Source organism: Rhinoderma darwinii (genome assembly GCF_050947455.1).
Source record: "Rhinoderma darwinii isolate aRhiDar2 chromosome 5 unlocalized genomic scaffold, aRhiDar2.hap1 SUPER_5_unloc_32, whole genome shotgun sequence".
Lineage (NCBI taxonomy): Eukaryota > Metazoa > Chordata > Amphibia > Anura > Rhinodermatidae > Rhinoderma > Rhinoderma darwinii.
The window spans coordinates 389,172-410,044 of NW_027461790.1; the positions used below are offsets into that span (position 1 = coordinate 389,172).

General features: G+C 47.7%; 13 non-coding genes and 1 pseudogene across 13 annotated transcripts; all 14 read right to left on the bottom strand.

The window, feature by feature from the left end:
- Positions 1-1,002: 1,002 nt before the first annotated feature.
- LOC142689977 (U2 spliceosomal RNA) lies at positions 1,003-1,193 on the bottom strand. Its single transcript, XR_012858798.1, has one exon. It is a non-coding gene; the product is annotated as a U2 spliceosomal RNA (small nuclear RNA).
- A 1,284-nt stretch (positions 1,194-2,477) lies between these two features.
- On the bottom strand, positions 2,478-2,668 carry LOC142689978 (U2 spliceosomal RNA). The gene has a single exon (XR_012858799.1). It is a non-coding gene; the product is annotated as a U2 spliceosomal RNA (small nuclear RNA).
- Positions 2,669-3,988: 1,320 nt separating this feature from the next.
- LOC142690009 (U2 spliceosomal RNA) lies at positions 3,989-4,163 on the bottom strand (annotated as a pseudogene).
- Positions 4,164-5,419: 1,256 nt separating this feature from the next.
- On the bottom strand, positions 5,420-5,610 carry LOC142689979 (U2 spliceosomal RNA). Its single transcript, XR_012858800.1, has one exon. It is a non-coding gene; the product is annotated as a U2 spliceosomal RNA (small nuclear RNA).
- A 1,308-nt stretch (positions 5,611-6,918) lies between these two features.
- Positions 6,919-7,109, bottom strand: LOC142689981 (U2 spliceosomal RNA). The gene has a single exon (XR_012858802.1). It is a non-coding gene; the product is annotated as a U2 spliceosomal RNA (small nuclear RNA).
- A 1,288-nt stretch (positions 7,110-8,397) lies between these two features.
- On the bottom strand, positions 8,398-8,588 carry LOC142689982 (U2 spliceosomal RNA). Its single transcript, XR_012858803.1, has one exon. It is a non-coding gene; the product is annotated as a U2 spliceosomal RNA (small nuclear RNA).
- Positions 8,589-9,892: 1,304 nt separating this feature from the next.
- On the bottom strand, positions 9,893-10,083 carry LOC142689983 (U2 spliceosomal RNA). Its single transcript, XR_012858804.1, has one exon. It is a non-coding gene; the product is annotated as a U2 spliceosomal RNA (small nuclear RNA).
- A 1,296-nt stretch (positions 10,084-11,379) lies between these two features.
- LOC142689984 (U2 spliceosomal RNA) lies at positions 11,380-11,570 on the bottom strand. The gene has a single exon (XR_012858805.1). It is a non-coding gene; the product is annotated as a U2 spliceosomal RNA (small nuclear RNA).
- A 1,276-nt stretch (positions 11,571-12,846) lies between these two features.
- On the bottom strand, positions 12,847-13,037 carry LOC142689985 (U2 spliceosomal RNA). Its single transcript, XR_012858806.1, has one exon. It is a non-coding gene; the product is annotated as a U2 spliceosomal RNA (small nuclear RNA).
- Positions 13,038-14,338: 1,301 nt separating this feature from the next.
- Positions 14,339-14,529, bottom strand: LOC142689987 (U2 spliceosomal RNA). Its single transcript, XR_012858807.1, has one exon. It is a non-coding gene; the product is annotated as a U2 spliceosomal RNA (small nuclear RNA).
- A 1,304-nt stretch (positions 14,530-15,833) lies between these two features.
- Positions 15,834-16,024, bottom strand: LOC142689988 (U2 spliceosomal RNA). The gene has a single exon (XR_012858808.1). It is a non-coding gene; the product is annotated as a U2 spliceosomal RNA (small nuclear RNA).
- A 1,292-nt stretch (positions 16,025-17,316) lies between these two features.
- LOC142689989 (U2 spliceosomal RNA) lies at positions 17,317-17,507 on the bottom strand. The gene has a single exon (XR_012858809.1). It is a non-coding gene; the product is annotated as a U2 spliceosomal RNA (small nuclear RNA).
- A 1,292-nt stretch (positions 17,508-18,799) lies between these two features.
- Positions 18,800-18,990, bottom strand: LOC142690003 (U2 spliceosomal RNA). Its single transcript, XR_012858822.1, has one exon. It is a non-coding gene; the product is annotated as a U2 spliceosomal RNA (small nuclear RNA).
- A 1,286-nt stretch (positions 18,991-20,276) lies between these two features.
- Positions 20,277-20,468, bottom strand: LOC142690004 (U2 spliceosomal RNA). Its single transcript, XR_012858823.1, has one exon. It is a non-coding gene; the product is annotated as a U2 spliceosomal RNA (small nuclear RNA).
- Between the last annotated feature and the right edge of the window lie 405 nt (positions 20,469-20,873).

Consider the following 20,873-nt stretch of genomic DNA (forward strand, 5'->3'; position numbering starts at 1 on the left):
AGCCACCCCTTGTTCCTTCACACCTTGTATCAGCTGTAATCCAGTCCAGTCCAGTGCTGCCTGCTGAGCAGCACTGACCAACACTGCCTGGGCCCAGGCTTTTATCTCTGAGGCCCCATTATGATGTCAGAAAGCTGGCTCTGGAATCCTGAGGGCTCCACTATGACACGTGCAAAGTTCCGTCTGAACTTTATATAAGACGGTGAGGCTCAGTCAGTCACTCAGTGTTGCCTGAGAGGGCAACACTGCAACAGCCGGCCGCCAGGCTGTCTTTTTTTTGCACAGCTAGTTGCCTCCAGGAGGCCACAAGAGGGAGACAAGGGACTGCAAAATGGAAAATAGGCATCCACCAACTTTACAGACAACTTCTCCTTGCTCCTACAACCTCCATCCTTGCACAGTTTGTTATTCTTCTAGGTAACATAGTAACAAATCCAAATTGCTGCTCTCTTTGTAGGCAAGCAAGGCTTTGTTGCAACTGCAATTCTTACTTCTTCTTGAAATGTAGGGACGACAGTACATTCCATCACATCCATCTAGTGTACACAGGTAGGTCCATTGTGGCGGGCAGGCGAGCGGGCGGGCTGCTTTATTGGCTGTTTGCTGTTCCCCTACTCCACTCCACTATTTGACTGTTGTGCTGCATCAATCAATCAATCAATCAATCAATCAATCAATCAATCAATCAATCAATCAATCAATCAGTGGCTGGCTCAGGTGCAGCTCTTTAACTTACCTAAAAGGGAGGGCGGAGAGAAGACAAGGAAGGTGAATGAGGTGTTCCAATGTGAAATGCCGGAAACACAGAAACACAGACGACACACAACAAGAGGTGGCAATCTATTCATTAATTGCATTTAATCAATGAGCTCATTATCACTCATGCATTGTCCAACAGGTGTTGAAATAATGGGATTAAAAGGGGAGATCCCTTCAGAAAGACAGAAACAATAGCAAAGACAAAAAACACTTTTGGAATCTGCTTTTAGTCAACACATAAGGAAAGGGTGCACCGGTCCTGGAAATACTGCAATACCAGGTCAATGCGTGGAGTGGACAGAGCAAGCTCTATTTCCATCTCCCTGTTCTAAAAATCCATTTAATATATGGTCCCCAGATAGGGGACGTATCAGATATTAAACTGATAAGAACAGATACTACACTTGATCTTAGCCAAAAGGCCGAGAAGCGATAACCCGAACGGGCCGCGCGTTGCCCGAGCCTGCCCGATACTGCTGTTCAGCCCTTGCAGCGATTCAGCCTACTTCTAGGCAATTCCATGGGGCCCTGCAGGCTCACACACTCACAGCTACACGGGAGGTGAATAAAGGCCGGAGAGGAAGCCAGACAGGATTTGCTTCTTTTGCTTGCACCACAATGCAGTGCTGAAAGAGGAGGAATCTACATAAAAACGCCTTCCTGGCAACGCCCAAATGCCCTGCTGCCATGCAGATAAACACTGGCAGCGGCAGCAAGTGCATGCCCACAGCCACCCCTTGTTCCTTCACACCTTGTATCAGCTGTAATCCAGTCCAGTCCAGTGCTGCCTGCTGAGCAGCACTGACCAACACTGCCTGGGCCCAGGCTTTTATCTCTGAGGCCCCATTATGATGTCAGAAAGCTGGCTCTGGAATCCTGAGGGCTCCACTATGACACGTGCAAAGTTCCGTCTGAACTTTATATAAGACGGTGAGGCTCAGTCAGTCACTCAGTGTTGCCTGAGAGGGCAACACTGCAACAGCCGGCCGCCAGGCTGTCTTTTTTTTGCACAGCTAGTTGCCTCCAGGAGGCCACAAGAGGGAGACAAGGGACTGCAAAATGGAAAATAGGCATCCACCAACTTTACAGACAACTTCTCCTTGCTCCTACAACCTCCATCCTTGCACAGTTTGTTATTCTTCTAGGTAACATAGTAACAAATCCAAATTGCTGCTCTCTTTGTAGGCAAGCAAGGCTTTGTTGCAACTGCAATTCTTACTTCTTCTTGAAATGTAGGGACGACAGTACATTCCATCACATCCATCTAGTGTACACAGGTAGGTCCATTGTGGCGGGCAGGCGAGCGGGCGGGCTGCTTTATTGGCTGTTTGCTGTTCCCCTACTCCACTCCACTATTTGACTGTTGTGCTGCATCAATCAATCAATCAATCAATCAATCAATCAATCAATCAATCAATCAGTGGCTGGCTCAGGTGCAGCTCTTTAACTTACCTAAAAGGGAGGGCGGAGAGAAGACAAGGAAGGTGAATGAGGTGTTCCAATGTGAAATGCCGGAAACACAGAAACACAGACGACACACAACAAGAGGTGGCAATCTATTCATTAATTGCATTTAATCAATGAGCTCATTATCACTCATGCATTGTCCAACAGGTGTTGAAATAATGGGATTAAAAGGGGAGATCCCTTCAGAAAGACAGAAACAATAGCAAAGACAAAAAACACTTTTGGAATCTGCTTTTAGTCAACACATAAGGAAAGGGTGCACCGGTCCTGGAAATACTGCAATACCAGGTCAATGCGTGGAGTGGACAGAGCAAGCTCTATTTCCATCTCCCTGTTCTAAAAATCCATTTAATATATGGTCCCCAGATAGGGGACGTATCAGATATTAAACTGATAAGAACAGATACTACACTTGATCTTAGCCAAAAGGCCGAGAAGCGATAACCCGAACGGGCCGCGCGTTGCCCGAGCCTGCCCGATACTGCTGTTCAGCCCTTGCAGCGATTCAGCCTACTTCTAGGCAATTCCATGGGGCCCTGCAGGCTCACACACTCACAGCTACACGGGAGGTGAATAAAGGCCGGAGAGGAAGCCAGACAGGATTTGCTTCTTTTGCTTGCACCACAATGCAGTGCTGAAAGAGGAGGAATCTACATAAAAACGCCTTCCTGGCAACGCCCAAATGCCCTGCTGCCATGCAGATAAACACTGGCAGCGGCAGCAAGTGCATGCCCACAGCCACCCCTTGTTCCTTCACACCTTGTATCAGCTGTAATCCAGTCCAGTCCAGTGCTGCCTGCTGAGCAGCACTGACCAACACTGCCTGGGCCCAGGCTTTTATCTCTGAGGCCCCATTATGATGTCAGAAAGCTGGCTCTGGAATCCTGAGGGCTCCACTATGACACGTGCAAAGTTCCGTCTGAACTTTATATAAGACGGTGAGGCTCAGTCAGTCACTCAGTGTTGCCTGAGAGGGCAACACTGCAACAGCCGGCCGCCAGGCTGTCTTTTTTTTGCACAGCTAGTTGCCTCCAGGAGGCCACAAGAGGGAGACAAGGGACTGCAAAATGGAAAATAGGCATCCACCAACTTTACAGACAACTTCTCCTTGCTCCTACAACCTCCATCCTTGCACAGTTTGTTATTCTTCTAGGTAACATAGTAACAAATCCAAATTGCTGCTCTCTTTGTAGGCAAGCAAGGCTTTGTTGAAACTGCAATTCTTACTTCTTCTTGAAATGTAGGGACGACAGTACATTCCATCACATCCATCTAGTGTACACAGGTAGGTCCATTGTGGCGGGCAGGCGAGCGGGCGGGCTGCTTTATTGGCTGTTTGCTGTTCCCCTACTCCACTCCACTATTTGACTGTTGTGCTGCATCAATCAATCAATCAATCAATCAATCAATCAATCAATCAATCAATCAATCAATCAATCAATCAATCAATCAATCAATCAATCAGTGGCTGGCTCAGGTGCAGCTCTTTAACTTACCTAAAAGGGAGGGCGGAGAGAAGACAAGGAAGGTGAATGAGGTGTTCCAATGTGAAATGCCGGAAACACAGAAACACAGACGACACACAACAAGAGGTGGCAATCTATTCATTAATTGCATTTAATCAATGAGCTCATTATCACTCATGCATTGTCCAACAGGTGTTGAAATAATGGGATTAAAAGGGGAGATCCCTTCAGAAAGACAGAAACAATAGCAAAGACAAAAAACACTTTTGGAATCTGCTTTTAGTCAACACATAAGGAAAGGGTGCACCGGTCCTGGAAATACTGCAATACCAGGTCAATGCGTGGAGTGGACAGAGCAAGCTCTATTTCCATCTCCCTGTTCTAAAAATCCATTTAATATATACGTATCAGATATTAAACTGATAAGAACAGATACTACACTTGATCTTAGCCAAAAGGCCGAGAAGCGATAACCCGAACGGGCCGCGCGTTGCCCGAGCCTGCCCGATACTGCTGTTCAGCCCTTGCAGCGATTCAGCCTACTTCTAGGCAATTCCATGGGGCCCTGCAGGCTCACACACTCACAGCTACACGGGAGGTGAATAAAGGCCGGAGAGGAAGCCAGACAGGATTTGCTTCTTTTGCTTGCACCACAATGCAGTGCTGAAAGAGGAGGAATCTACATAAAAACGCCTTCCTGGCAACGCCCAAATGCCCTGCTGCCATGCAGATAAACACTGGCAGCGGCAGCAAGTGCATGCCCACAGCCACCCCTTGTTCCTTCACACCTTGTATCAGCTGTAATCCAGTCCAGTCCAGTGCTGCCTGCTGAGCAGCACTGACCAACACTGCCTGGGCCCAGGCTTTTATCTCTGAGGCCCCATTATGATGTCAGAAAGCTGGCTCTGGAATCCTGAGGGCTCCACTATGACACGTGCAAAGTTCCGTCTGAACTTTATATAAGACGGTGAGGCTCAGTCAGTCACTCAGTGTTGCCTGAGAGGGCAACACTGCAACAGCCGGCCGCCAGGCTGTCTTTTTTTTGCACAGCTAGTTGCCTCCAGGAGGCCACAAGAGGGAGACAAGGGACTGCAAAATGGAAAATAGGCATCCACCAACTTTACAGACAACTTCTCCTTGCTCCTACAACCTCCATCCTTGCACAGTTTGTTATTCTTCTAGGTAACATAGTAACAAATCCAAATTGCTGCTCTCTTTGTAGGCAAGCAAGGCTTTGTTGCAATTGCAATTCTTACTTCTTCTTGAAATGTAGGGACGACAGTACATTCCATCACATCCATCTAGTGTACACAGGTAGGTCCATTGTGGCGGGCAGGCGAGCGGGCGGGCTGCTTTATTGGCTGTTTGCTGTTCCCCTACTCCACTCCACTATTTGACTGTTGTGCTGCATCAATCAATCAATCAATCAGTGGCTGGCTCAGGTGCAGCTCTTTAACTTACCTAAAAGGGAGGGCGGAGAGAAGACAAGGAAGGTGAATGAGGTGTTCCAATGTGAAATGCCGGAAACACAGAAACACAGACGACACACAACAAGAGGTGGCAATCTATTCATTAATTGCATTTAATCAATGAGCTCATTATCACTCATGCATTGTCCAACAGGTGTTGAAATAATGGGATTAAAAGGGGAGATCCCTTCAGAAAGACAGAAACAATAGCAAAGACAAAAAACACTTTTGGAATCTGCTTTTAGTCAACACATAAGGAAAGGGTGCACCGGTCCTGGAAATACTGCAATACCAGGTCAATGCGTGGAGTGGACAGAGCAAGCTCTATTTCCATCTCCCTGTTCTAAAAATCCATTTAATATATGGTCCCCAGATAGGGGACGTATCAGATATTAAACTGATAAGAACAGATACTACACTTGATCTTAGCCAAAAGGCCGAGAAGCGATAACCCGAACGGGCCGCGCGTTGCCCGAGCCTGCCCGATACTGCTGTTCAGCCCTTGCAGCGATTCAGCCTACTTCTAGGCAATTCCATGGGGCCCTGCAGGCTCACACACTCACAGCTACACGGGAGGTGAATAAAGGCCGGAGAGGAAGCCAGACAGGATTTGCTTCTTTTGCTTGCACCACAATGCAGTGCTGAAAGAGGAGGAATCTACATAAAAACGCCTTCCTGGCAACGCCCAAATGCCCTGCTGCCATGCAGATAAACACTGGCAGCGGCAGCAAGTGCATGCCCACAGCCACCCCTTGTTCCTTCACACCTTGTATCAGCTGTAATCCAGTCCAGTCCAGTGCTGCCTGCTGAGCAGCACTGACCAACACTGCCTGGGCCCAGGCTTTTATCTCTGAGGCCCCATTATGATGTCAGAAAGCTGGCTCTGGAATCCTGAGGGCTCCACTATGACACGTGCAAAGTTCCGTCTGAACTTTATATAAGACGGTGAGGCTCAGTCAGTCACTCAGTGTTGCCTGAGAGGGCAACACTGCAACAGCCGGCCGCCAGGCTGTCTTTTTTTTGCACAGCTAGTTGCCTCCAGGAGGCCACAAGAGGGAGACAAGGGACTGCAAAATGGAAAATAGGCATCCACCAACTTTACAGACAACTTCTCCTTGCTCCTACAACCTCCATCCTTGCACAGTTTGTTATTCTTCTAGGTAACATAGTAACAAATCCAAATTGCTGCTCTCTTTGTAGGCAAGCAAGGCTTTGTTGCAGCTGCAATTCTTACTTCTTCTTGAAATGTAGGGACGACAGTACATTCCATCACATCCATCTAGTGTACACAGGTAGGTCCATTGTGGCGGGCAGGCGAGCGGGCGGGCTGCTTTATTGGCTGTTTGCTGTTCCCCTACTCCACTCCACTATTTGACTGTTGTGCTGCATCAATCAATCAATCAATCAATCAATCAATCAATCAATCAATCAATCAATCAATCAATCAATCAATCAATCAGTGGCTGGCTCAGGTGCAGCTCTTTAACTTACCTAAAAGGGAGGGCGGAGAGAAGACAAGGAAGGTGAATGAGGTGTTCCAATGTGAAATGCCGGAAACACAGAAACACAGACGACACACAACAAGAGGTGGCAATCTATTCATTAATTGCATTTAATCAATGAGCTCATTATCACTCATGCATTGTCCAACAGGTGTTGAAATAATGGGATTAAAAGGGGAGATCCCTTCAGAAAGACAGAAACAATAGCAAAGACAAAAAACACTTTTGGAATCTGCTTTTAGTCAACACATAAGGAAAGGGTGCACCGGTCCTGGAAATACTGCAATACCAGGTCAATGCGTGGAGTGGACAGAGCAAGCTCTATTTCCATCTCCCTGTTCTAAAAATCCATTTAATATATGGTCCCCAGATAGGGGACGTATCAGATATTAAACTGATAAGAACAGATACTACACTTGATCTTAGCCAAAAGGCCGAGAAGCGATAACCCGAACGGGCCGCGCGTTGCCCGAGCCTGCCCGATACTGCTGTTCAGCCCTTGCAGCGATTCAGCCTACTTCTAGGCAATTCCATGGGGCCCTGCAGGCTCACACACTCACAGCTACACGGGAGGTGAATAAAGGCCGGAGAGGAAGCCAGACAGGATTTGCTTCTTTTGCTTGCACCACAATGCAGTGCTGAAAGAGGAGGAATCTACATAAAAACGCCTTCCTGGCAACGCCCAAATGCCCTGCTGCCATGCAGATAAACACTGGCAGCGGCAGCAAGTGCATGCCCACAGCCACCCCTTGTTCCTTCACACCTTGTATCAGCTGTAATCCAGTCCAGTCCAGTGCTGCCTGCTGAGCAGCACTGACCAACACTGCCTGGGCCCAGGCTTTTATCTCTGAGGCCCCATTATGATGTCAGAAAGCTGGCTCTGGAATCCTGAGGGCTCCACTATGACACGTGCAAAGTTCCGTCTGAACTTTATATAAGACGGTGAGGCTCAGTCAGTCACTCAGTGTTGCCTGAGAGGGCAACACTGCAACAGCCGGCCGCCAGGCTGTCTTTTTTTTGCACAGCTAGTTGCCTCCAGGAGGCCACAAGAGGGAGACAAGGGACTGCAAAATGGAAAATAGGCATCCACCAACTTTACAGACAACTTCTCCTTGCTCCTACAACCTCCATCCTTGCACAGTTTGTTATTCTTCTAGGTAACATAGTAACAAATCCAAATTGCTGCTCTCTTTGTAGGCAAGCAAGGCTTTGTTGCAACTGCAATTCTTACTTCTTCTTGAAATGTAGGGACGACAGTACATTCCATCACATCCATCTAGTGTACACAGGTAGGTCCATTGTGGCGGGCAGGCGAGCGGGCGGGCTGCTTTATTGGCTGTTTGCTGTTCCCCTACTCCACTCCACTATTTGACTGTTGTGCTGCATCAATCAATCAATCAATCAATCAATCAATCAATCAATCAATCAATCAATCAGTGGCTGGCTCAGGTGCAGCTCTTTAACTTACCTAAAAGGGAGGGCGGAGAGAAGACAAGGAAGGTGAATGAGGTGTTCCAATGTGAAATGCCGGAAACACAGAAACACAGACGACACACAACAAGAGGTGGCAATCTATTCATTAATTGCATTTAATCAATGAGCTCATTATCACTCATGCATTGTCCAACAGGTGTTGAAATAATGGGATTAAAAGGGGAGATCCCTTCAGAAAGACAGAAACAATAGCAAAGACAAAAAACACTTTTGGAATCTGCTTTTAGTCAACACATAAGGAAAGGGTGCACCGGTCCTGGAAATACTGCAATACCAGGTCAATGCGTGGAGTGGACAGAGCAAGCTCTATTTCCATCTCCCTGTTCTAAAAATCCATTTAATATATGGTCCCCAGATAGGGGACGTATCAGATATTAAACTGATAAGAACAGATACTACACTTGATCTTAGCCAAAAGGCCGAGAAGCGATAACCCGAACGGGCCGCGCGTTGCCCGAGCCTGCCCGATACTGCTGTTCAGCCCTTGCAGCGATTCAGCCTACTTCTAGGCAATTCCATGGGGCCCTGCAGGCTCACACACTCACAGCTACACGGGAGGTGAATAAAGGCCGGAGAGGAAGCCAGACAGGATTTGCTTCTTTTGCTTGCACCACAATGCAGTGCTGAAAGAGGAGGAATCTACATAAAAACGCCTTCCTGGCAACGCCCAAATGCCCTGCTGCCATGCAGATAAACACTGGCAGCGGCAGCAAGTGCATGCCCACAGCCACCCCTTGTTCCTTCACACCTTGTATCAGCTGTAATCCAGTCCAGTCCAGTGCTGCCTGCTGAGCAGCACTGACCAACACTGCCTGGGCCCAGGCTTTTATCTCTGAGGCCCCATTATGATGTCAGAAAGCTGGCTCTGGAATCCTGAGGGCTCCACTATGACACGTGCAAAGTTCCGTCTGAACTTTATATAAGACGGTGAGGCTCAGTCAGTCACTCAGTGTTGCCTGAGAGGGCAACACTGCAACAGCCGGCCGCCAGGCTGTCTTTTTTTTGCACAGCTAGTTGCCTCCAGGAGGCCACAAGAGGGAGACAAGGGACTGCAAAATGGAAAATAGGCATCCACCAACTTTACAGACAACTTCTCCTTGCTCCTACAACCTCCATCCTTGCACAGTTTGTTATTCTTCTAGGTAACATAGTAACAAATCCAAATTGCTGCTCTCTTTGTAGGCAAGCAAGGCTTTGTTGCAACTGCAATTCTTACTTCTTCTTGAAATGTAGGGACGACAGTACATTCCATCACATCCATCTAGTGTACACAGGTAGGTCCATTGTGGCGGGCAGGCGAGCGGGCGGGCTGCTTTATTGGCTGTTTGCTGTTCCCCTACTCCACTCCACTATTTGACTGTTGTGCTGCATCAATCAATCAATCAATCAATCAATCAATCAATCAATCAATCAATCAATCAATCAATCAATCAATCAGTGGCTGGCTCAGGTGCAGCTCTTTAACTTACCTAAAAGGGAGGGCGGAGAGAAGACAAGGAAGGTGAATGAGGTGTTCCAATGTGAAATGCCGGAAACACAGAAACACAGACGACACACAACAAGAGGTGGCAATCTATTCATTAATTGCATTTAATCAATGAGCTCATTATCACTCATGCATTGTCCAACAGGTGTTGAAATAATGGGATTAAAAGGGGAGATCCCTTCAGAAAGACAGAAACAATAGCAAAGACAAAAAACACTTTTGGAATCTGCTTTTAGTCAACACATAAGGAAAGGGTGCACCGGTCCTGGAAATACTGCAATACCAGGTCAATGCGTGGAGTGGACAGAGCAAGCTCTATTTCCATCTCCCTGTTCTAAAAATCCATTTAATATATGGTCCCCAGATAGGGGACGTATCAGATATTAAACTGATAAGAACAGATACTACACTTGATCTTAGCCAAAAGGCCGAGAAGCGATAACCCGAACGGGCCGCGCGTTGCCCGAGCCTGCCCGATACTGCTGTTCAGCCCTTGCAGCGATTCAGCCTACTTCTAGGCAATTCCATGGGGCCCTGCAGGCTCACACACTCACAGCTACACGGGAGGTGAATAAAGGCCGGAGAGGAAGCCAGACAGGATTTGCTTCTTTTGCTTGCACCACAATGCAGTGCTGAAAGAGGAGGAATCTACATAAAAACGCCTTCCTGGCAACGCCCAAATGCCCTGCTGCCATGCAGATAAACACTGGCAGCGGCAGCAAGTGCATGCCCACAGCCACCCCTTGTTCCTTCACACCTTGTATCAGCTGTAATCCAGTCCAGTCCAGTGCTGCCTGCTGAGCAGCACTGACCAACACTGCCTGGGCCCAGGCTTTTATCTCTGAGGCCCCATTATGATGTCAGAAAGCTGGCTCTGGAATCCTGAGGGCTCCACTATGACACGTGCAAAGTTCCGTCTGAACTTTATATAAGACGGTGAGGCTCAGTCAGTCACTCAGTGTTGCCTGAGAGGGCAACACTGCAACAGCCGGCCGCCAGGCTGTCTTTTTTTTGCACAGCTAGTTGCCTCCAGGAGGCCACAAGAGGGAGACAAGGGACTGCAAAATGGAAAATAGGCATCCACCAACTTTACAGACAACTTCTCCTTGCTCCTACAACCTCCATCCTTGCACAGTTTGTTATTCTTCTAGGTAACATAGTAACAAATCCAAATTGCTGCTCTCTTTGTAGGCAAGCAAGGCTTTGTTGCAACTGCAATTCTTACTTCTTCTTGAAATGTAGGGACGACAGTACATTCCATCACATCCATCTAGTGTACACAGGTAGGTCCATTGTGGCGGGCAGGCGAGCGGGCGGGCTGCTTTATTGGCTGTTTGCTGTTCCCCTACTCCACTCCACTATTTGACTGTTGTGCTGCATCAATCAATCAATCAATCAATCAATCAATCAATCAATCAATCAATCAATCAATCAATCAGTGGCTGGCTCAGGTGCAGCTCTTTAACTTACCTAAAAGGGAGGGCGGAGAGAAGACAAGGAAGGTGAATGAGGTGTTCCAATGTGAAATGCCGGAAACACAGAAACACAGACGACACACAACAAGAGGTGGCAATCTATTCATTAATTGCATTTAATCAATGAGCTCATTATCACTCATGCATTGTCCAACAGGTGTTGAAATAATGGGATTAAAAGGGGAGATCCCTTCAGAAAGACAGAAACAATAGCAAAGACAAAAAACACTTTTGGAATCTGCTTTTAGTCAACACATAAGGAAAGGGTGCACCGGTCCTGGAAATACTGCAATACCAGGTCAATGCGTGGAGTGGACAGAGCAAGCTCTATTTCCATCTCCCTGTTCTAAAAATCCATTTAATATATGGTCCCCAGATAGGGGACGTATCAGATATTAAACTGATAAGAACAGATACTACACTTGATCTTAGCCAAAAGGCCGAGAAGCGATAACCCGAACGGGCCGCGCGTTGCCCGAGCCTGCCCGATACTGCTGTTCAGCCCTTGCAGCGATTCAGCCTACTTCTAGGCAATTCCATGGGGCCCTGCAGGCTCACACACTCACAGCTACACGGGAGGTGAATAAAGGCCGGAGAGGAAGCCAGACAGGATTTGCTTCTTTTGCTTGCACCACAATGCAGTGCTGAAAGAGGAGGAATCTACATAAAAACGCCTTCCTGGCAACGCCCAAATGCCCTGCTGCCATGCAGATAAACACTGGCAGCGGCAGCAAGTGCATGCCCACAGCCACCCCTTGTTCCTTCACACCTTGTATCAGCTGTAATCCAGTCCAGTCCAGTGCTGCCTGCTGAGCAGCACTGACCAACACTGCCTGGGCCCAGGCTTTTATCTCTGAGGCCCCATTATGATGTCAGAAAGCTGGCTCTGGAATCCTGAGGGCTCCACTATGACACGTGCAAAGTTCCGTCTGAACTTTATATAAGACGGTGAGGCTCAGTCAGTCACTCAGTGTTGCCTGAGAGGGCAACACTGCAACAGCCGGCCGCCAGGCTGTCTTTTTTTTGCACAGCTAGTTGCCTCCAGGAGGCCACAAGAGGGAGACAAGGGACTGCAAAATGGAAAATAGGCATCCACCAACTTTACAGACAACTTCTCCTTGCTCCTACAACCTCCATCCTTGCACAGTTTGTTATTCTTCTAGGTAACATAGTAACAAATCCAAATTGCTGCTCTCTTTGTAGGCAAGCAAGGCTTTGTTGCAACTGCAATTCTTACTTCTTCTTGAAATGTAGGGACGACAGTACATTCCATCACATCCATCTAGTGTACACAGGTAGGTCCATTGTGGCGGGCAGGCGAGCGGGCGGGCTGCTTTATTGGCTGTTTGCTGTTCCCCTACTCCACTCCACTATTTGACTGTTGTGCTGCATCAATCAATCAATCAATCAATCAATCAATCAATCAATCAGTGGCTGGCTCAGGTGCAGCTCTTTAACTTACCTAAAAGGGAGGGCGGAGAGAAGACAAGGAAGGTGAATGAGGTGTTCCAATGTGAAATGCCGGAAACACAGAAACACAGACGACACACAACAAGAGGTGGCAATCTATTCATTAATTGCATTTAATCAATGAGCTCATTATCACTCATGCATTGTCCAACAGGTGTTGAAATAATGGGATTAAAAGGGGAGATCCCTTCAGAAAGACAGAAACAATAGCAAAGACAAAAAACACTTTTGGAATCTGCTTTTAGTCAACACATAAGGAAAGGGTGCACCGGTCCTGGAAATACTGCAATACCAGGTCAATGCGTGGAGTGGACAGAGCAAGCTCTATTTCCATCTCCCTGTTCTAAAAATCCATTTAATATATGGTCCCCAGATAGGGGACGTATCAGATATTAAACTGATAAGAACAGATACTACACTTGATCTTAGCCAAAAGGCCGAGAAGCGATAACCCGAACGGGCCGCGCGTTGCCCGAGCCTGCCCGATACTGCTGTTCAGCCCTTGCAGCGATTCAGCCTACTTCTAGGCAATTCCATGGGGCCCTGCAGGCTCACACACTCACAGCTACACGGGAGGTGAATAAAGGCCGGAGAGGAAGCCAGACAGGATTTGCTTCTTTTGCTTGCACCACAATGCAGTGCTGAAAGAGGAGGAATCTACATAAAAACGCCTTCCTGGCAACGCCCAAATGCCCTGCTGCCATGCAGATAAACACTGGCAGCGGCAGCAAGTGCATGCCCACAGCCACCCCTTGTTCCTTCACACCTTGTATCAGCTGTAATCCAGTCCAGTCCAGTGCTGCCTGCTGAGCAGCACTGACCAACACTGCCTTGGCCCAGGCTTTTATCTCTGAGGCCCCATTATGATGTCAGAAAGCTGGCTCTGGAATCCTGAGGGCTCCACTATGACACGTGCAAAGTTCCGTCTGAACTTTATATAAGACGGTGAGGCTCAGTCAGTCACTCAGTGTTGCCTGAGAGGGCAACACTGCAACAGCCGGCCGCCAGGCTGTCTTTTTTTTTGCACAGCTAGTTGCCTCCAGGAGGCCACAAGAGGGAGACAAGGGACTGCAAAATGGAAAATAGGCATCCACCAACTTTACAGACAACTTCTCCTTGCTCCTACAACCTCCATCCTTGCACAGTTTGTTATTCTTCTAGGTAACATAGTAACAAATCCAAATTGCTGCTCTCTTTGTAGGCAAGCAAGGCTTTGTTGCAACTGCAATTCTTACTTCTTCTTGAAATGTAGGGACGACAGTACATTCCATCACATCCATCTAGTGTACACAGGTAGGTCCATTGTGGCGGGCAGGCGAGCGGGCGGGCTGCTTTATTGGCTGTTTGCTGTTCCCCTACTCCACTCCACTATTTGACTGTTGTGCTGCATCAATCAATCAATCAATCAATCAATCAATCAATCAATCAATCAATCAATCAATCAATCAATCAGTGGCTGGCTCAGGTGCAGCTCTTTAACTTACCTAAAAGGGAGGGCGGAGAGAAGACAAGGAAGGTGAATGAGGTGTTCCAATGTGAAATGCCGGAAACACAGAAACACAGACGACACACAACAAGAGGTGGCAATCTATTCATTAATTGCATTTAATCAATGAGCTCATTATCACTCATGCATTGTCCAACAGGTGTTGAAATAATGGGATTAAAAGGGGAGATCCCTTCAGAAAGACAGAAACAATAGCAAAGACAAAAAACACTTTTGGAATCTGCTTTTAGTCAACACATAAGGAAAGGGTGCACCGGTCCTGGAAATACTGCAATACCAGGTCAATGCGTGGAGTGGACAGAGCAAGCTCTATTTCCATCTCCCTGTTCTAAAAATCCATTTAATATATGGTCCCCAGATAGGGGACGTATCAGATATTAAACTGATAAGAACAGATACTACACTTGATCTTAGCCAAAAGGCCGAGAAGCGATAACCCGAACGGGCCGCGCGTTGCCCGAGCCTGCCCGATACTGCTGTTCAGCCCTTGCAGCGATTCAGCCTACTTCTAGGCAATTCCATGGGGCCCTGCAGGCTCACACACTCACAGCTACACGGGAGGTGAATAAAGGCCGGAGAGGAAGCCAGACAGGATTTGCTTCTTTTGCTTGCACCACAATGCAGTGCTGAAAGAGGAGGAATCTACATAAAAACGCCTTCCTGGCAACGCCCAAATGCCCTGCTGCCATGCAGATAAACACTGGCAGCGGCAGCAAGTGCATGCCCACAGCCACCCCTTGTTCCTTCACACCTTGTATCAGCTGTAATCCAGTCCAGTCCAGTGCTGCCTGCTGAGCAGCACTGACCAACACTGCCTGGGCCCAGGCTTTTATCTCTGAGGCCCCATTATGATGTCAGAAAGCTGGCTCTGGAATCCTGAGGGCTCCACTATGACACGTGCAAAGTTCCGTCTGAACTTTATATAAGACGGTGAGGCTCAGTCAGTCACTCAGTGTTGCCTGAGAGGGCAACACTGCAACAGCCGGCCGCCAGGCTGTCTTTTTTTTGCACAGCTAGTTGCCTCCAGGAGGCCACAAGAGGGAGACAAGGGACTGCAAAATGGAAAATAGGCATCCACCAACTTTACAGACAACTTCTCCTTGCTCCTACAACCTCCATCCTTGCACAGTTTGTTATTCTTCTAGGTAACATAGTAACAAATCCAAATTGCTGCTCTCTTTGTAGGCAAGCAAGGCTTTGTTGCAACTGCAATTCTTACTTCTTCTTGAAATGTAGGGACGACAGTACATTCCATCACATCCATCTAGTGTACACAGGTAGGTCCATTGTGGCGGGCAGGCGAGCGGGCGGGCTGCTTTATTGGCTGTTTGCTGTTCCCCTACTCCACTCCACTATTTGACTGTTGTGCTGCATCAATCAATCAATCAATCAATCAATCAATCAATCAATCAATCAATCAATCAATCAATCAATCAATCAGTGGCTGGCTCAGGTGCAGCTCTTTAACTTACCTAAAAGGGAGGGCGGAGAGAAGACAAGGAAGGTGAATGAGGTGTTCCAATGTGAAATGCCGGAAACACAGAAACACAGACGACACACAACAAGAGGTGGCAATCTATTCATTAATTGCATTTAATCAATGAGCTCATTATCACTCATGCATTGTCCAACAGGTGTTGAAATAATGGGATTAAAAGGGGAGATCCCTTCAGAAAGACAGAAACAATAGCAAAGACAAAAAACACTTTTGGAATCTGCTTTTAGTCAACACATAAGGAAAGGGTGCACCGGTCCTGGAAATACTGCAATACCAGGTCAATGCGTGGAGTGGACAGAGCAAGCTCTATTTCCATCTCCCTGTTCTAAAAATCCATTTAATATATGGTCCCCAGATAGGGGACGTATCAGATATTAAACTGATAAGAACAGATACTACACTTGATCTTAGCCAAAAGGCCGAGAAGCGATAACCCGAACGGGCCGCGCGTTGCCCGAGCCTGCCCGATACTGCTGTTCAGCCCTTGCAGCGATTCAGCCTACTTCTAGGCAATTCCATGGGGCCCTGCAGGCTCACACACTCACAGCTACACGGGAGGTGAATAAAGGCCGGAGAGGAAGCCAGACAGGATTTGCTTCTTTTGCTTGCACCACAATGCAGTGCTGAAAGAGGAGGAATCTACATAAAAACGCCTTCCTGGCAACGCCCAAATGCCCTGCTGCCATGCAGATAAACACTGGCAGCGGCAGCAAGTGCATGCCCACAGCCACCCCTTGTTCCTTCACACCTTGTATCAGCTGTAATCCAGTCCAGTCCAGTGCTGCCTGCTGAGCAGCACTGACCAACACTGCCTGGGCCCAGGCTTTTATCTCTGAGGCCCCATTATGATGTCAGAAAGCTGGCTCTGGAATCCTGAGGGCTCCACTATGACACGTGCAAAGTTCCGTCTGAACTTTATATAAGACGGTGAGGCTCAGTCAGTCACTCAGTGTTGCCTGAGAGGGCAACACTGCAACAGCCGGCCGCCAGGCTGTCTTTTTTTTGCACAGCTAGTTGCCTCCAGGAGGCCACAAGAGGGAGACAAGGGACTGCAAAATGGAAAATAGGCATCCACCAACTTTACAGACAACTTCTCCTTGCTCCTACAACCTCCATCCTTGCACAGTTTGTTATTCTTCTAGGTAACATAGTAACAAATCCAAATTGCTGCTCTCTTTGTAGGCAAGCAAGGCTTTGTTGCAACTGCAATTCTTACTTCTTCTTGAAATGTAGGGACGACAGTACATTCCATCACATCCATCTAGTGTACACAGGTAGGTCCATTGTGGCGGGCAGGCGAGCGGGCGGGCTGCTTTATTGGCTGTTTGCTGTTCCCCTACTCCACTCCACTATTTGACTGTTGTGCTGCATCAATCAATCAATCAATCAATCAATCAATCAATCAATCAATCAATCAATCAATCAGTGGCTGGCTCAGGTGCAGCTCTTTAACTTACCTAAAAGGGAGGGCGGAGAGAAGACAAGGAAGGTGAATGAGGTGTTCCAATGTGAAATGCCGGAAACACAGAAACACAGACGACACACAACAAGAGGTGGCAATCTATTCATTAATTGCATTTAATCAATGAGCTCATTATCACTCATGCATTGTCCAACAGGTGTTGAAATAATGGGATTAAAAGGGGAGATCCCTTCAGAAAGACAGAAACAATAGCAAAGACAAAAAACACTTTTGGAATCTGCTTTTAGTCAACACATAAGGAAAGGGTGCACCGGTCCTGGAAATACTGCAATACCAGGTCAATGCGTGGAGTGGACAGAGCAAGCTCTATTTCCATCTCCCTGTTCTAAAAATCCATTTAATATATGGTCCCCAGATAGGGGACGTATCAGATATTAAACTGATAAGAACAGATACTACACTTGATCTTAGCCAAAAGGCCGAGAAGCGATAACCCGAACGGGCCGCGCGTTGCCCGAGCCTGCCCGATACTGCTGTTCAGCCCTTGCAGCGATTCAGCCTACTTCTAGGCAATTCCATGGGGCCCTGCAGGCTCACACACTCACAGCTACACGGGAGGTGAATAAAGGCCGGAGAGGAAGCCAGACAGGATTTGCTTCTTTTGCTTGCACCACAATGCAGTGCTGAAAGAGGAGGAATCTACATAAAAACGCCTTCCTGGCAACGCCCAAATGCCCTGCTGCCATGCAGATAAACACTGGCAGCGGCAGCAAGTGCATGCCCACAGCCACCCCTTGTTCCTTCACACCTTGTATCAGCTGTAATCCAGTCCAGTCCAGTGCTGCCTGCTGAGCAGCACTGACCAACACTGCCTGGGCCCAGGCTTTTATCTCTGAGGCCCCATTATGATGTCAGAAAGCTGGCTCTGGAATCCTGAGGGCTCCACTATGACACGTGCAAAGTTCCGTCTGAACTTTATATAAGACGGTGAGGCTCAGTCAGTCACTCAGTGTTGCCTGAGAGGGCAACACTGCAACAGCCGGCCGCCAGGCTGTCTTTTTTTTGCACAGCTAGTTGCCTCCAGGAGGCCACAAGAGGGAGACAAGGGACTGCAAAATGGAAAATAGGCATCCACCAACTTTACAGACAACTTCTCCTTGCTCCTACAACCTCCATCCTTGCACAGTTTGTTATTCTTCTAGGTAACATAGTAACAAATCCAAATTGCTGCTCTCTTTGTAGGCAAGCAAGGCTTTGTTGCAACTGCAATTCTTACTTCTTCTTGAAATGTAGGGACGACAGTACATTCCATCACATCCATCTAGTGTACACAGGTAGGTCCATTGTGGCGGGCAGGCGAGCGGGCGGGCTGCTTTATTGGCTGTTTGCTGTTCCCCTACTCCACTCCACTATTTGACTGTTGTGCTGCATCAATCAATCAATCAATCAATCAATCAATCAATCAATCAATCAATCAATCAATCAGTGGCTGGCTCAGGTGCAGCTCTTTAACTTACCTAAAAGGGAGGGCGGAGAGAAGACAAGGAAGGTGAATGAGGTGTTCCAATGTGAAATGCCGGAAACACAGAAACACAGACGACACACAACAAGAGGTGGCAATCTATTCATTAATTGCATTTAATCAATGAGCTCATTATCACTCATGCATTGTCCAACAGGTGTTGAAATAATGGGATTAAAAGGGGAGATCCCTTCAGAAAGACAGAAACAATAGCAAAGACAAAAAACACTTTTGGAATCTGCTTTTAGTCAACACATAAGGAAAGGGTGCACCGGTCCTGGAAATACTGCAATACCAGGTCAATGCGTGGAGTGGACAGAGCAAGCTCTATTTCCATCTCCCTGTTCTAAAAATCCATTTAATATATGGTCCCCAGATAGGTGACGTATCAGATATTAAACTGATAAGAACAGATACTACACTTGATCTTAGCCAAAAGGCCGAGAAGCGATAACCCGAACGGGCCGCGCGTTGCCCGAGCCTGCCCGATACTGCTGTTCAGCCCTTGCAGCGATTCAGCCTACTTCTAGGCAATTCCATGGGGCCCTGCAGGCTCACACACTCACAGCTACACGGGAGGTGAATAAAGGCCGGAGAGGAAGCCAGACAGGATTTGCTTCTTTTGCTTGCACCACAATGCAGTGCTGAAAGAGGAGGAATCTACATAAAAACGCCTTCCTGGCAACGCCCAAATGCCCTGCTGCCATGCAGATAAACACTGGCAGCGGCAGCAAGTGCATGCCCACAGCCACCCCTTGTTCCTTCACACCTTGTATCAGCTGTAATCCAGTCCAGTCCAGTGCTGCCTGCTGAGCAGCACTGACCAACACTGCCTGGGCCCAGGCTTTTATCTCTGAGGCCCCATTATGATGTCAGAAAGCTGGCTCTGGAATCCTGAGGGCTCCACTATGACACGTGCAAAGTTCCGTCTGAACTTTATATAAGACGGTGAGGCTCAGTCAGTCACTCAGTGTTGCCTGAGAGGGCAACACTGCAACAGCCGGCCGCCAGGCTGTCTTTTTTTTGCACAGCTAGTTGCCTCCAGGAGGCCACAAGAGGGAGACAAGGGACTGCAAAATGGAAAATAGGCATCCACCAACTTTACAGACAACTTCTCCTTGCTCCTACAACCTCCATCCTTGCACAGTTTGTTATTCTTCTAGGTAACATAGTAACAAATCCAAATTGCTGCTCTCTTTGTAGGCAAGCAAGGCTTTGTTGCAACTGCAATTCTTACTTCTTCTTGAAATGTAGGGACGACAGTACATTCCATCACATCCATCTAGTGTACACAGGTAGGTCCATTGTGGCGGGCGCAGGCGAGCGGGCGGGCTGCTTTATTGGCTGTTTGCTGTTCCCCTACTCCACTCCACTATTTGACTGTTGTGCTGCATCAATCAATCAATCAATCAATCAATCAATCAATCAATCAATCAATCAGTGGCTGGCTCAGGTGCAGCTCTTTAACTTACCTAAAAGGGAGGGCGGAGAGAAGACAAGGAAGGTGAATGAGGTGTTCCAATGTGAAATGCCGGAAACACAGAAACACAGACGACACACAACAAGAGGTGGCAATCTATTCATTAATTGCATTTAATCAATGAGCTCATTATCACTCATGCATTGTCCAACAGGTGTTGAAATAATGGGATTAAAAGGGGAGATCCCTTCAGAAAGACAGAAACAATAGCAAAGACAAAAAACACTTTTGGAATCTGCTTTTAGTCAACACATAAGGAAAGGGTGCACCGGTCCTGGAAATACTGCAATACCAGGTCAATGCGTGGAGTGGACAGAGCAAGCTCTATTTCCATCTCCCTGTTCTAAAAATCCATTTAATATATGGTCCCCAGATAGGGGACGTATCAGATATTAAAACTGATAAGAACAGATACTACACTTGATCTTAGCCAAAAGGCCGAGAAGCGATAACCCGAACGGGCCGCGCGTTGCCCGAGCCTGCCCGATACTGCTGGTTCAGCCCTTGCAGCGATTCAGCCTACTTCTAGGCAATTCCATGGGGCCCTGCAGGCTCACACACTCACAGCTACACGGGAGGTGAATAAAGGCCGGAGAGGAAGCCAGGACAGGATTTGCTTCTTTTGCTTGCACCACAATGCAGTGCTGAAAGAGGAGGAATCTACATAAAAACGCCTTCCTGGCAACGCCCAAATGGCCCTGCTGCCATGCAGATAAACACTGGCAGCGGCAGCAAGTGCATGCCCACAGCCACCCCTTGTTCCTTCACACCTTGTATCAGCTGTAATCCAGTCCAGTCCAGTGCTGCCTGCTGAGCAGCACTGACCAACACTGCCTGGGCCGGGCTTTTATCTCT